The following is a 12,637-nucleotide window of genomic DNA, read 5'->3' as shown; positions in this document are numbered from 1 at the left end:
TTGTTTTTGAATTATGTTATTTTCATATCTTGAATAGGTCCAACTACTCCAACCTGATCAAGAATTAATGCAGCACTGGCACAGTCTCCTTTCATGTGATTTCAATGCATTATATTTGCAAAACATGGAAAAGGAGAAAAGATCCTTGGAGAGTCAAACAACATTTTAGATGGCTAGATGAGCCATTTTTGTTTGTCATCCATGTCATCTACTCAGACTTTCTGTTCTTTGAACAACCATTCTCCTGAAACACCAAGAATATGTTGCTCTACTGCCTTGTCAATGGTCCAAACTCAAGTATATGCAACAATCTCTTCCTCTTTGTCATTAATTCATGTTACTCCTTTGTCTTTCTCTCTCTTTTCTTTCCTTTTTCCCCTTGCAAGTCTCATCATCTCCTAGATCTTCTTCCCTTAGGCCTTTGCTCTCAACCAGGCAGCATACACAGAATACACTGAGCTAATCTTAATGTGATTTACTTATAGGTTGATAGGCCAGGCAACCTAATGCATTTTAACACTATTCAAGAACCAGTTCTTTCTATCCCAGCATGTTTCCTTCACTGTCAGAAAATGATTCCAAAGAAGTTTCCCTTTATAAAGGTACTCCAGTTTATCCCACCCATTCTTCAATCTGCCAACAAAAACTCAGTATCCTCAAGATACTTCTGTGAGCATAGACACATATTTATTGGCACAGAAATCAAACTTCATCACCAGATGTGACTGCAGCACCATGAGAGAGTCCAATTCTGTCTCATTAATCTACTGATGGAGTAAGCACATTCACTTCTTGCATAATCCTACAGTCTAGTCTTCAAATCAAGATGAGGTTGCTGTATAGATGAACTCAGATAATATTTTTCAGTGAGAAACGAATCCCCTTAATTGTAAGGGAAAAAATGGCACTTAATTAAAGGGCAACTCAGCTACTTGGGAAAAACTGTTATAAAGGCAAAACTCAAAAACAAGAAAAAGCCTATTAGGAAATGATATTTTGATATTGGATCCATTAAATGTCAGTTCTTATTTGTGCTCATACCAGATCTGAGAAATTCATAGTGAGATGAAGAAAGTTGATTCAACGTCCATAATATGCACACTACTGTGTGACTTTGGGTTTTATTTTTTAATGATGAGTAATTATTTCAGTCAATTCTTACAATTGTCTGGACCACCTATTTTATCACCTAATCATACATATCCCACATTGCTATTTAACAGCTCAATGCAGTTTATTCACTTATGACTTATATGTTTGTTATATGGATAAGGCTTTGTGCTTGTACAGACTATAAACCCCTGATGGGTGTGCTCAATATATAATCATTAAAGTGACCTCAATTGAATTGAAGAGATAGTAACAGAGATAATCCCCAGTTCATCCCTATTTGGCATTTTCAATGTGTGTTTGTATTTCCATTTCAATAGGATCTGTCTGGGATATTAGGACTTCGCATAATTTCAGATAATGAAGTCACACTGAGAAGAGGTGATTTTGAAGAAAATGGAAAGCAACCCAGTTTACATTTATGCTGAAAACTGAAGCAAGACACCAAGTCCAGATTTAGGGACTTTGATGATTACAGGCTGAATGACTCACATCTTCCCCACGGAATGGAAGAATGAATCACAAGTCTGTTTTAAAAATCTCCTGACCACTGAACATGGACAAGGAGGTGGGGGCAGGGCGAGAAGCTAGTGGAAGCAGTACAAACACCCTGAAAGGTCTCTATTTTGTAGCATGCTGAATTAGAAAAGGGGATAATTAAAATAAATTATGATAATACCAACAAAGGAAAAGAAAAAAAAAAAAACCTGTGTGGATTTGTTCCCTGTTTCACTTAGCAGAGAAGTTAAAGATTTGCTTCTGATAAGCTTTAATACAATAACTGAGAGTTAACTCTTTCACTGATCCCACACCCATCCATCACTTACCACACACAAACTAGCAAACCCTTCCTGAAATATCACTGCTAGACTAATCTCAAGGTTCTGTTTTCAGCATGTCATTCCCCAACAAGGGCATCCATTTGCCTGTAGGATCAAGTCAAAACTAATCAACATGACAGTCCAGGTCTTCCATCAAGTGACTCCACCCTATCTATTCATTCTAAACCCCTACTAATCCCCGACATGTTCACTGGCCCCAATTCTGTCAAACTGGCCTCCTTAAAATCACATACTGCATTCCTGCTTCCATACTGTCAATCATTCCTCTTCCTTTTATCTAAAATGCTTTCTCTTATATCTCCATTATTCAAAACCTCAAATTTACTTTTTTTGAAGCTTTAAGTTCAAGACAAACATAGACAGTGTATTAAAAAGCAGGGGCATGTGCTCGTTTCGGCAGCACATATATTAAAAATTGGGAGAAGAAATTAAAAAAAGAGAAGATTAGCATGGCCCCTACACAAGGATGACACGCAAATTCGTGAAGCATTACATATTTTTTAGAGAAGAGCTAACACCTATGTTACTCAAACTCTTCCAGAAAATTGCAGAAGGTAAACTTCCAAACTCATTCTATGAGGCCACCATCACCCTAATTCCAAAACCAGACAAAGATGCCACAAAACAAAAGAAAACTACAGGCCAATATCACTGATGAACATAGATGCAAAAATCCTTAACAAACTTCTAGCAAACAGAATCCAACAACATATTAAAAAGATCATACATCATGACCAAGTGGGCTTTATCCCAGGAATGCAAGGATTCTTTAATATACACAAATCAATCAATGTAATACACCACATTAACAAATTGAAAGATAAAAACCATATGATTATCTCAATAGATGCAGAAAAAGCCTTTGACAAAACTCAACATCCTTTTATGATAAAAACTCTCCAGAAAGCAGGCATAGAAGGAACATACCTCAACATAATAAAAACTATATATGACAAACCGAATGGAGGAGCCAAGATGGCGGAGGAATAGGACGGGGAGACCACTTTCTCCCCTACAAATTCATCAAAAGAATAACTGAACGCAGAGCAATCTTTACAAAACAACTTCTGATCGCTAGCTGAGGTCATCAGGCGCCCAGAAAAGCAACCCATTGTCTTCGAAAGGAGGTAGGACAAAATATAAAAGATAAAAGGGGAGACAGGGGAGTTAAGGACGGAGATCCGTCCCGGGAAGGGACTCTTAATTGGGGAAGTTTTCAAGCACCAGGAAACCCTCGCACTGGCGGGTCTGGGGGAAGTTTTTGAACCTCGGAGGGCAACCTGACTGGGAGAGGAACAATAAATAAAACTCACAGATTACGTGCCTAAAAGCAACTCCCAGCGGAAGAGTACCCCAGACGCCTGCATCCGCCACCAGCAAGTGGGGGCAGAACAGAGAGGGGCGGGTGGCATTGCTTAGGGTAAGGACCGAGCCTGAGTGCCCTGAGGACAATCAGAGGGAGCTTTTGTGAGTTACCAACTTAAACTGTGGGACAGTAAAAGAGAGAGAGAAAATTAACCGACCTGAACACACTGCCGGCCGTTCGCAGAACAAAGGGACCAAGAAAGTCCAGAGAAGAGCTCGCAGGCTGCGGACCGGCCCAGCCCCGCCGGAGGCAGGAGGCAGGCGGGAGGGGGCACGCTCGGCCCCAAAGACCGCATCCCCTACCGCACTGCAAACGGGCCTCCAGTTTCTAATCAAAGACCTCCTGAGATTCTGGATGGTCGACATCCACCGGGAGGGTCGCAGCGAGACACAGGGCGCAGGCACCCGACCGGCGCGGGTGGGGTCTGGGGCTGGGGACGCGGAGGGCAGAAGGCGCACGCACCCGACCGGCGCGGGCGGAAACTGAGGCTGGGACCGCGCAGGGCAGAAGACAGGCCGCACCCAGGGAGAGAGCGCCCGTCAAGCCCCTGGCTGCCTGAGCCGCTCTGACGGGGAAGGCACAAAACGCAGGCGCAGCTTTGTGTTCCACGCTTTTGTGGAACACCCGAGGGCTGGAACCGCGCGCAGCGCAGGGTGCGCTCCATATAGAGCAGCCAGGAGCCTGAGCAGCGTAGACGGGGGCGGGGCGGAAACAGCGCCAGCCCCTCCCCGCAGCGCGACGGAACTAGCAACCTGAATAAGAGACCACCTCCGCCCGCCTGTGTCAGGGCGGAAATTAAGCGCGGAAGAGACTGGCAAACAGAAGCCAAATAAACAAAGGGAACCGCTTCAGAAGGGACCTGTGCAACAGATTAAAATCCCTGTAGGTAACACCGACTACATCAGAAGGGGCCTGGAGATATCGAGAAGCGTAAACTGGAACGAGGAGCTATCTGAAACTGAACCGAACCCACACTGACCGCAACAGCTTCAGAGAAATTCCTAGATACATTTTTACTTTTTTTTTTTTTCAGTAAAGAAAAAAAAATTTGTTTTTTTCTTTTTTATGTTTTCTCTTTTATTTTCTTTTAAAATTCCCTATTACTCCCCCATTACTCCTTAACTTTCATTTTCACAGATTTTTACGATTTTCTTAATTAGGGGAAAAAAATTTTTTTTTAATTTTTTTTTACTTGTGTTTTTTCCTTCTTTCTTTTTTCTTTTTCTCTTCTATTTTCTATTTTTCTTTTTCTCTTATTTCCTTTTAAAGTCCTCTATTACTCCTCTACTACTCCTTAATTTTCATTTTCATTACACTATAACCTTACCAAAAAAAAAAAAAAAGAGAGAGAAGCCCTATTTTTAAACCGAACTTCATATATATTTCTAAAATTTTTTGTGTGTGTGTTTTGGTTTTTGCCTTTAATATAGTATTTTTAAGAGTCTAACATCTACTCTAGATTTTTAATCTTTGTTTTTTGGTATATGATATAAATTGTGGACATTTAAGAATCCAGTATTCAGTTCCCATTTTTATACAGGAGTGTGTTGATTATTCTCTCCCAATCTTGACTCTCCTTTTTCTACCTCAGAACACCTCTATTTCCTCCTTTCCCCTTCTCTTCCCAATCCAATTCTGTGAATCTTTGTGAGTCTCTGGGCTACAGAGAACACTCTGGGAACAGACAACTGCATAGATCGATCTCTCTCCTCTTGAGTCCCCCTTTTTCTCCTCCTGCTCATCTCTATCTCCCTCCTCCCTCTCCTCTTCTTCATGTAACTCTGTGAACCTCTCTGGGCGTCCTTCACGGGGGAGAATCTTTCACCATTAACCTAGAAGTTTTATTAGCAGTGCTGTATAGTAGGAGAAGTCTTGAGACTACTGGAAGAATAAAACTGAAACCCAGAGGCAGGAGACTTAAGCCCAAAACCCGAGAACACCAGAAAACTCCTGACTACATGGAACTTTAAGTAATAAGAGACCATCCAAAAGCCTCCATACCTACACTGAAACCAACCACCACCCAAGAGCCAATAAGTTTTAGAGCAAGACATACCATGCAAATTCTCCAGCAATGCAGAAACATAGCCCTGAACGCCAACATACAGGCTGCCCAAGGTCACACCTAACACATAGACACATCTCAAAATTCATCACTGGGCACTCCATTGCACTCCAGAGAGAAGAAATCAAGTTCCACGCACCAGAACACCGATGCAAACCTCCCTAACCAGGAAACCTTGACAAGCCAAATGTCCAACCCCACCCACTGGGTAAAACCTCCACAATAAAAAGGAATCACAGACCTCCAGAATACAGAAAGCCCACTCCAGACACAGCAATCTAAACAAGATGAAAAGGCAGAGAAATACCCTACAGGTAAAGGAACATGAAAAATGCCCACCAAGTCAAACAAAAGAGGAGGAGATAGGGAATCTACCTGAAAAAGAATTTAGAATAATGATAATAAAAATGATCCAAAATCTTGAAAACAAAATGGAGTTACAGATAAATAGCCTGGAGACAAAGATTGAAAAGATGCAAGAAATGTTTAATAAAGACCTAGAAGAAATAAAAAAGAGTCAATTAAAAATGAATAATGCAATAAATGAGATCAAAAACACTCTGGAGGGAACCAAGAGTAGAATAACGGAGGCAGAAGATAGGATAAGCGAGGTAGAAGATAAAATGGAGGAAATAAGTGAAGCAGAGAGGAAAAAAGAAAAAAGAATCAAAAGAAATGAGGACAACCTCAGGGACCTCTGGGACAATATGAAACGCCCCAACATTCGAATCATAGGAGTCCCAGAAGAAGAAGACAAAAAGAAAGGCCATGAGAAAATACTCGAGGAGATAATAGCTGAAAACTTCCCTAAAATTGGGAAGGAAATAGCCACCCAAGTCCAAGAAACCCAGAGAGACCCAAACAGGATAAACCCAAGGTGAAACACCCCAAGACACATATTAATCAAATTAACAAAGATCAAACACAAAGGACAAATATTAAAAGCAGCAAGGGAGAAACAACAAATAACACACAAAGGGATTCCCATAAGGATAACAGCTGATCTATCAATAGAAACCCTCCAGGCCAGAAGGGAATGGCAGGACATACTTAAGGTAATGAAAGAGAATAACCTACAACCTAGATTACTGTACCCAGCAAGGATCTCATTCATATATGAAGGAGAATTCAAAAGCTTTACAGACAAGCAAAAGCTGAGAGATTTCAGCACCACCAAACCAGCTCTTCAACAAATGCTAAAGGATCTTCTCTAGACAGGAAATGCAGAAAGGTTGTATAAACGTGAACCCAAAACAACAAAGTAAATGGCAACGGGACCACACCTATCAATAATTACCTTAAATGTAAATGGGTTGAATGCCCCAACCAGAAGACAAAGATTGGCTGAATGGATATAAAAACAAGACCCCTATATATGCTGTCTACAAGAGACCCACCTCAAAACACGAGACACATACAGACTAAAAGTGAAGGACTGGAAAAAAATATTTCACGCAAAGGAGAACAAAAGAAAGCAGGAGTTGCAATACTCATATCAGATAAAATAGACTTTCAAATAAAGGATGTGAAAAGAGACAAAGAAGGACACTACATAATGATCAAAGGATCAATCCAAGAAGAGGATATAACAATTATAAATATATATGCACCTAACATAGGAGCACCACAATACGTACGGCAAATGCTAACGAGTATGAAAGAGGAAATTAATATTAACACAGTAATAGTGGGAGACTTTAATACCCCACTCACAACTATGGATAGATCAACTAAACAGAAAATTAATAAGGAAACACAAACCTTAAATGACACAATGGACCAGCTAGACCTAATTGATATCTATAGGACATTTCACGCCAAAACAATCAACTACACCTTTTTCTCAAGTGCACACGGAACCTTCTCCAGAATAGATCACATCCTGGGCCACAAATCTGGTCTTGGAAAATTCAAAAAATTTGAAATCATTCCAGTCATCTTTTCTGATCACAGTGCAGTAAGACTAGATCTCAATTACAGGAAAAAAAATTGTTAAAAATTCAAACATATGGAGGCTAAATAACACTCTTCTGAATAACCAACAAGTCATAGAAGAAATCAAAAAAGAAATCAAAATATGCATAGAAATGAATGAAAATGAAAACACAACAACCCAAAACCTATGGGACACTGTAAAATCAGTGCTAAGGGGAAGATTCATAGCATTACAGGCTTACATCAAGAAACAAGAAAAAAGCCAAATAAATAACCTAACTCTACACCTAAAGCAATTAGAGAAGGAAGAAATGAAGAACCCCAGGGTTAGTAGAAGGAAAGAAATCTTAAAAATTAGGGCAGAAATAAATGCAAAAGAAACTAAAGAGACCACAGCAAAAATCAACAAAGCTAAAAGCTGGTTTTTTGAAAAAATAAACAAAGTTGACAAACCATTAACAAGACTCATTAAGAAACAAAGAGAGAAGAACCAAATTAACAAAATTAGAAATGAAAATGGAGAGATCACAACAGACAACACTGAAATACAAAGGATCATAAGAGACTACTACCAGCAGCTCTATGCCAATAAAATGGACAACTTGGAAGAAATGGACAAATTCTTAGAAAAGTATAACTTTCCAAAACTGAACCAGGAAGAAATAGAAGATCTTAACAGAGCCATCACAAGCAAGAAAATCGAAACCGTAATCAGAAATCTGCCAGCAAACAAAAGCCCAGGACCAGATGGCTTCACAGCTGAATTCTACCAAAAATTTAAAGAAGAGCTAACACCTATCTTACTCAAACTCTTCCAGAAAATTGCAGAAGAAGGTAAACTTCCAAATTCATTCTATGAGGCCACCATCACCCTAATTCCAAAACCAGACAAAGATGCCACAAAAAAGAAAACTACAGGCCAATATCACTGAGGAACATAGATGCAAAAATCCTTAACAAAATTCTAGCAAACAGAATCCAACAACATATTTAAAAAAATCATATACCATGACCAAGTGGGCTTTATCCCAGGAATGCAAGGATTCTTTAATATCCACAAATCAATCAATGTAATACACCACATTAACAAATTGAAAGATAAAAACCATATGATTATCTCAATAGATGCAGAGCAAGCCTTTGACAAAATTCAACACTCATTTATGATTAAAACTCTCCAGAAAGCAGGAATAGAAGGAACATACCTCAACATAATAAAAGCTATATATGACAAACCCACAGCAAGCATTACCCTCAATGGTGAAAAATTGAAAGCATTTCCCCTAAAATCAGGCACAAGACAAGGGTGCCCACTCTCATCACTACTATTCAACATAGTGTTGGAAGTTTTGGCCACAACAATCAGAGCAGAAAAAGAAGTAAAAGGAATCCAGATAGGAAAAGAAGAAGTGAAACTCTCGTTGTTTGCAGATGACATGATCCTCTACATAGAAAACCCTAAAGACTCTACCAGAAAATTACTAGAGCTAATCAATGAATATAGTAAAGTTGCAGGATATAAAATTAACACACAGAAATCCCTTGCATTCCTATACACTAACAATGAGAAAACAGAAAGAGAAATTAAGGAAACAATACCATTCACCATTGCAACAAAAAGAATAAAATACTTAGGAGTATATCTACCTAAAGAAACAAAAGACCTATACATAGAAAACTATAAAACACTCATGGAAGAAATCAAAGAGGACACAAACAGATGGAGAAACATACTGTGTTCATGGATTGGAAGAATCAGTATTGTCAAAAAGGCTATTCTACCCAAAGCAATCTATAGATTCAATGCAATCCCTATCAAGCTACCAATGGTATTCTTCACAGAACTAGACCAAAGAATTTCACAATTTGTATGGAAATACAAAAAACCTCGAATAGCCAAAGTAATCTTGAGAAAGAAGAATGGAACTGGAGGAATCAACCTGCCTGACTTCAGACTCTACTACAAAGCCACAGTCATCAAGACAGTGTGGTACTGGCACAAAGACAGAAATATAGACCAATGGAACAGAATAGAAAGCCCAGAGATAAATCCACGAACCTATGGACACCTTATCTTTGACAAAGGAGGCAAGGATATACAATGGACAAAAGACAACCTCTTTAACAAGTGGTGCTGGGAAAACTGGTCAACCACTTGTAAAAAAATGAAACTAGAACACTTTCTAACACCATACACAAAAATAAACTCAAAATGGATTAAAGATCTAAATGTAAGACCAGAAACTATTAAACTCCTAGAGGAGAACATAGGCAAAACATTCTTCGACATAAATCACAGCAAGATCCTCTATGACCCACCTCCCAGAATATTGGAAATAAAAGCAAAAATAAACAAATGGGACATAATTAAACTTAAAAGCTTTTGCACAACAAAGAAAACTATAAGCAAGATGAAAAGACAGCCTTCAGAATGGGAGAAAATAATAGCAAATGAAGAAACAAAGGATTAATCTCAAAAATATACAAGCAACTCCTGCAGCTCAATTCCAGAAAAATAAATGACCCACTCAAAAAATGGGCCAAAAATCTAAACAGACATTTCTCCAAAGAAGATATACAAATGGCTAACAAACACATGAAAAGATGCTCAACATCACTCATTATCAGAGAAATGCAAATCAAAACCACAATGAGGTACTATCTCACGCCACTCAGAATGTTCTGCTATCCAAAAGTCTACAAGCAATAAATGCTGGAGAGGGTGTGAGGAAAAGGGAACCCTCTTACACTGTTGGTGGGAATGCAAACTAGTACAGCCACTATGGAGAACAGTGTGGAGATTCCTTAAAAAAACTGGAAATAGAACTGCCATATGACCCAGCAATCCCACTCCTGGGCATACACACCTAGGAAACCAGATCTGAAAGAGACACGTGTTCCCCAGTGTTCATCACAGCACTGTTTATAATAGCCAGGACATGGAAGCAACCTAGATGCCCATCAGCAGACGAATGGATAAGAAAGCTGTGGCACATGTACACAATGGAATATTACCCGCCATTAAAAAGAATACATTTGAATCAGTTCTAATGAGATGGATAAAACTGGAGCCCATTATACAGAGTGAAGTAAGCCAGAAAGATAAAGACCAATACAGTATACTAACGCATATATATGGAATTTAGAAAGATGGTAATGATAACCCTATATGCAAGACAGAAAAAGAGACACAGATGTATAGAACAGACTTTTGAACTCTATGGGAGAAGGCGAGGTGGGATGATCTGAGAGAATAGCATCGAAACATGTATAATATCAAGTGTGAAACAGATCACCAGTCCAGGTTGGATGCATGAGACAAGTGCTCAGGGCTGGTGCATTGGGATGACCCAGAGGGATGGGATGGGGAAGGAGGTGGGAGAGGGGTTCAGGATGGGGAACACATGTAAATCCATGGCTGACTTATGTCAATGTATGGCAAAAACCACTGCAATATTGTAAAGTAATTAGCCTCCAACTAATAAAAATAAATGAAAAAAAAAAAAAAGCAGGGACATTACTTTGCCAACAAAGATAGGTATAGTCTAGTAGTCATGTATGGATGTGAGAGTCGGATCATAAAAAGACTGAGCACCAAAGAACTGATGCTTTCGAACTGTGGTGTTGGAGAAGACTCTTGAGAGTCCCTTGGACTACAGGGAGATCCAACCAGTCAATCCTAAAGGAAATCAATGCTGAATATTCATTAGAAGGACTGATGCTGGAGCTGAAACTCTAATACTTTGGCCACCTAATGTGGCTCATTAGAGTCATTAGCTGACTCATTAGCCAACTCATTAGAAAGGACTCTGATGCTGGGAATTTAGATTGAAGGCCGGAGGAGAAGGGGACGACAGAGGACAAGTTGGTTGGATGACATCACCAACCCAATGGACATGAGTTTGAGTAAGCTCCTGGAGATGGTGAAGGACAGAGAAGCCTGGTGTGCAGTCCATGGGGTCACAAAGAGTTGGACACCACTGAGCAACTGAACAATGAATAACAAAGTTCAAGAATAATCTTCTTCATAAGAGCCGCCCAGTCTAACTCCATCCCTCAGTGACCATTTCCTTACTTGAAATACCTATAATAGGATATGTACATCAATATCAAATGACTTCTATCTACCTTGAAATCCTCATGCTTCCATAATTAAATATTAATCAGAGGGCAAAGGATCTTTTCATTATCACCAACATTTCTTAAAACAGTCCTCAAGATATATATGTATTTTAATATTAATAATCAATAAATAGAAGCTTGTTGGCTTTTTGAGTGAATTTAGAGTTAATTTGGCATAGAAATGCAGATATGTTGCAACTTTCTTTTCATAGTTATAAAGCCATTTTTAAATGCCCAAAATCATTTACTTTCTTCATTTTTTTAAATGGAAATTATTTTCATTTTACTTTCTTTTTTAAAAAGAACCTGTTCTTCATGTTGTATTTTCAAAGCTCTGTTTTTAAGTATGACACTAAGGGCATGAACAATCATCAGGCTTTATATATTCCAATTGAGGTACTGTAACTTAACCTTTACACACATCTGTAGCTCAGTAACGTGGGCTGATGAAAGAGGAAGATCTATCCCACCAGGAGGCCTCAAGGAAAAGATGTGTTTCTTTAGAACTGAGTTTCATGAGGAGAATGACTTTCTCTCCCACTTGCATATAAGCTCTTCTTGGAGCCTGAAGGATGATTTTATGACTCAAAACAGATGGATTTTTTTCTCTTTATGTATTGTTCTTTACTTAGACAGGTAAAGAACAGCTGCTTCAATTCCTGTTTTTTAATTTATTCTCTACATCACACTACTTTTTTTTTTTTTTAATCTCTTTTGGATATTTGGAATTCCAATCTGGGAGAATGATTATTTTGTATTCTTAAAAACTAAATTCATTCATTTTCTTGCCCCTTTTAGACAAAGTATTGCAGGTAGAATTTAAAATCTGCTAGGGCAGTGAGCAGACATGGCAGACAGAGGCCATGATTTTTAAGGGGGAGAAATCTTTCTAGAAATACTTCAGTTTAAGTTGGATCTACTTGCTCATGCCAAAATTCTGCTAGCTAATGCATTTTCCTCTCTAGGCATCCTCCTATATAATGTAAATGTCTCAAGAGCAGTAACAAATGAGTTATGCACACTATAATTTAGATTGGTTTATCAAATGTCCCTCTCAACTAGCTGTGCATTGTGGGAATGGGATTTGCAATGGGGTATTCTCTTAATTAGTCACTCTGGAAATCCCAGACCAGCTTGAATAGGCTAGATTAGTCTTATCTTCCACTTCTCCCAATACACTCACATTATTTGCAACCA

General features: G+C 38.9%; 1 pseudogene; it reads left to right on the top strand.

Moving 5' to 3' along the window:
• Window positions 1–2,336: 2,336 nt before the first annotated feature.
• Window positions 2,337–2,453, top strand: LOC133053273 (U6 spliceosomal RNA; annotated as a pseudogene).
• Window positions 2,454–12,637: the final 10,184 nt, after the last annotated feature.

This window comes from Dama dama, chromosome X (genome assembly GCF_033118175.1).
Source record: "Dama dama isolate Ldn47 chromosome X, ASM3311817v1, whole genome shotgun sequence".
NCBI lineage: Eukaryota > Metazoa > Chordata > Mammalia > Artiodactyla > Cervidae > Dama > Dama dama.
This window is presented reverse-complemented; position numbering and strand designations above follow the sequence as displayed.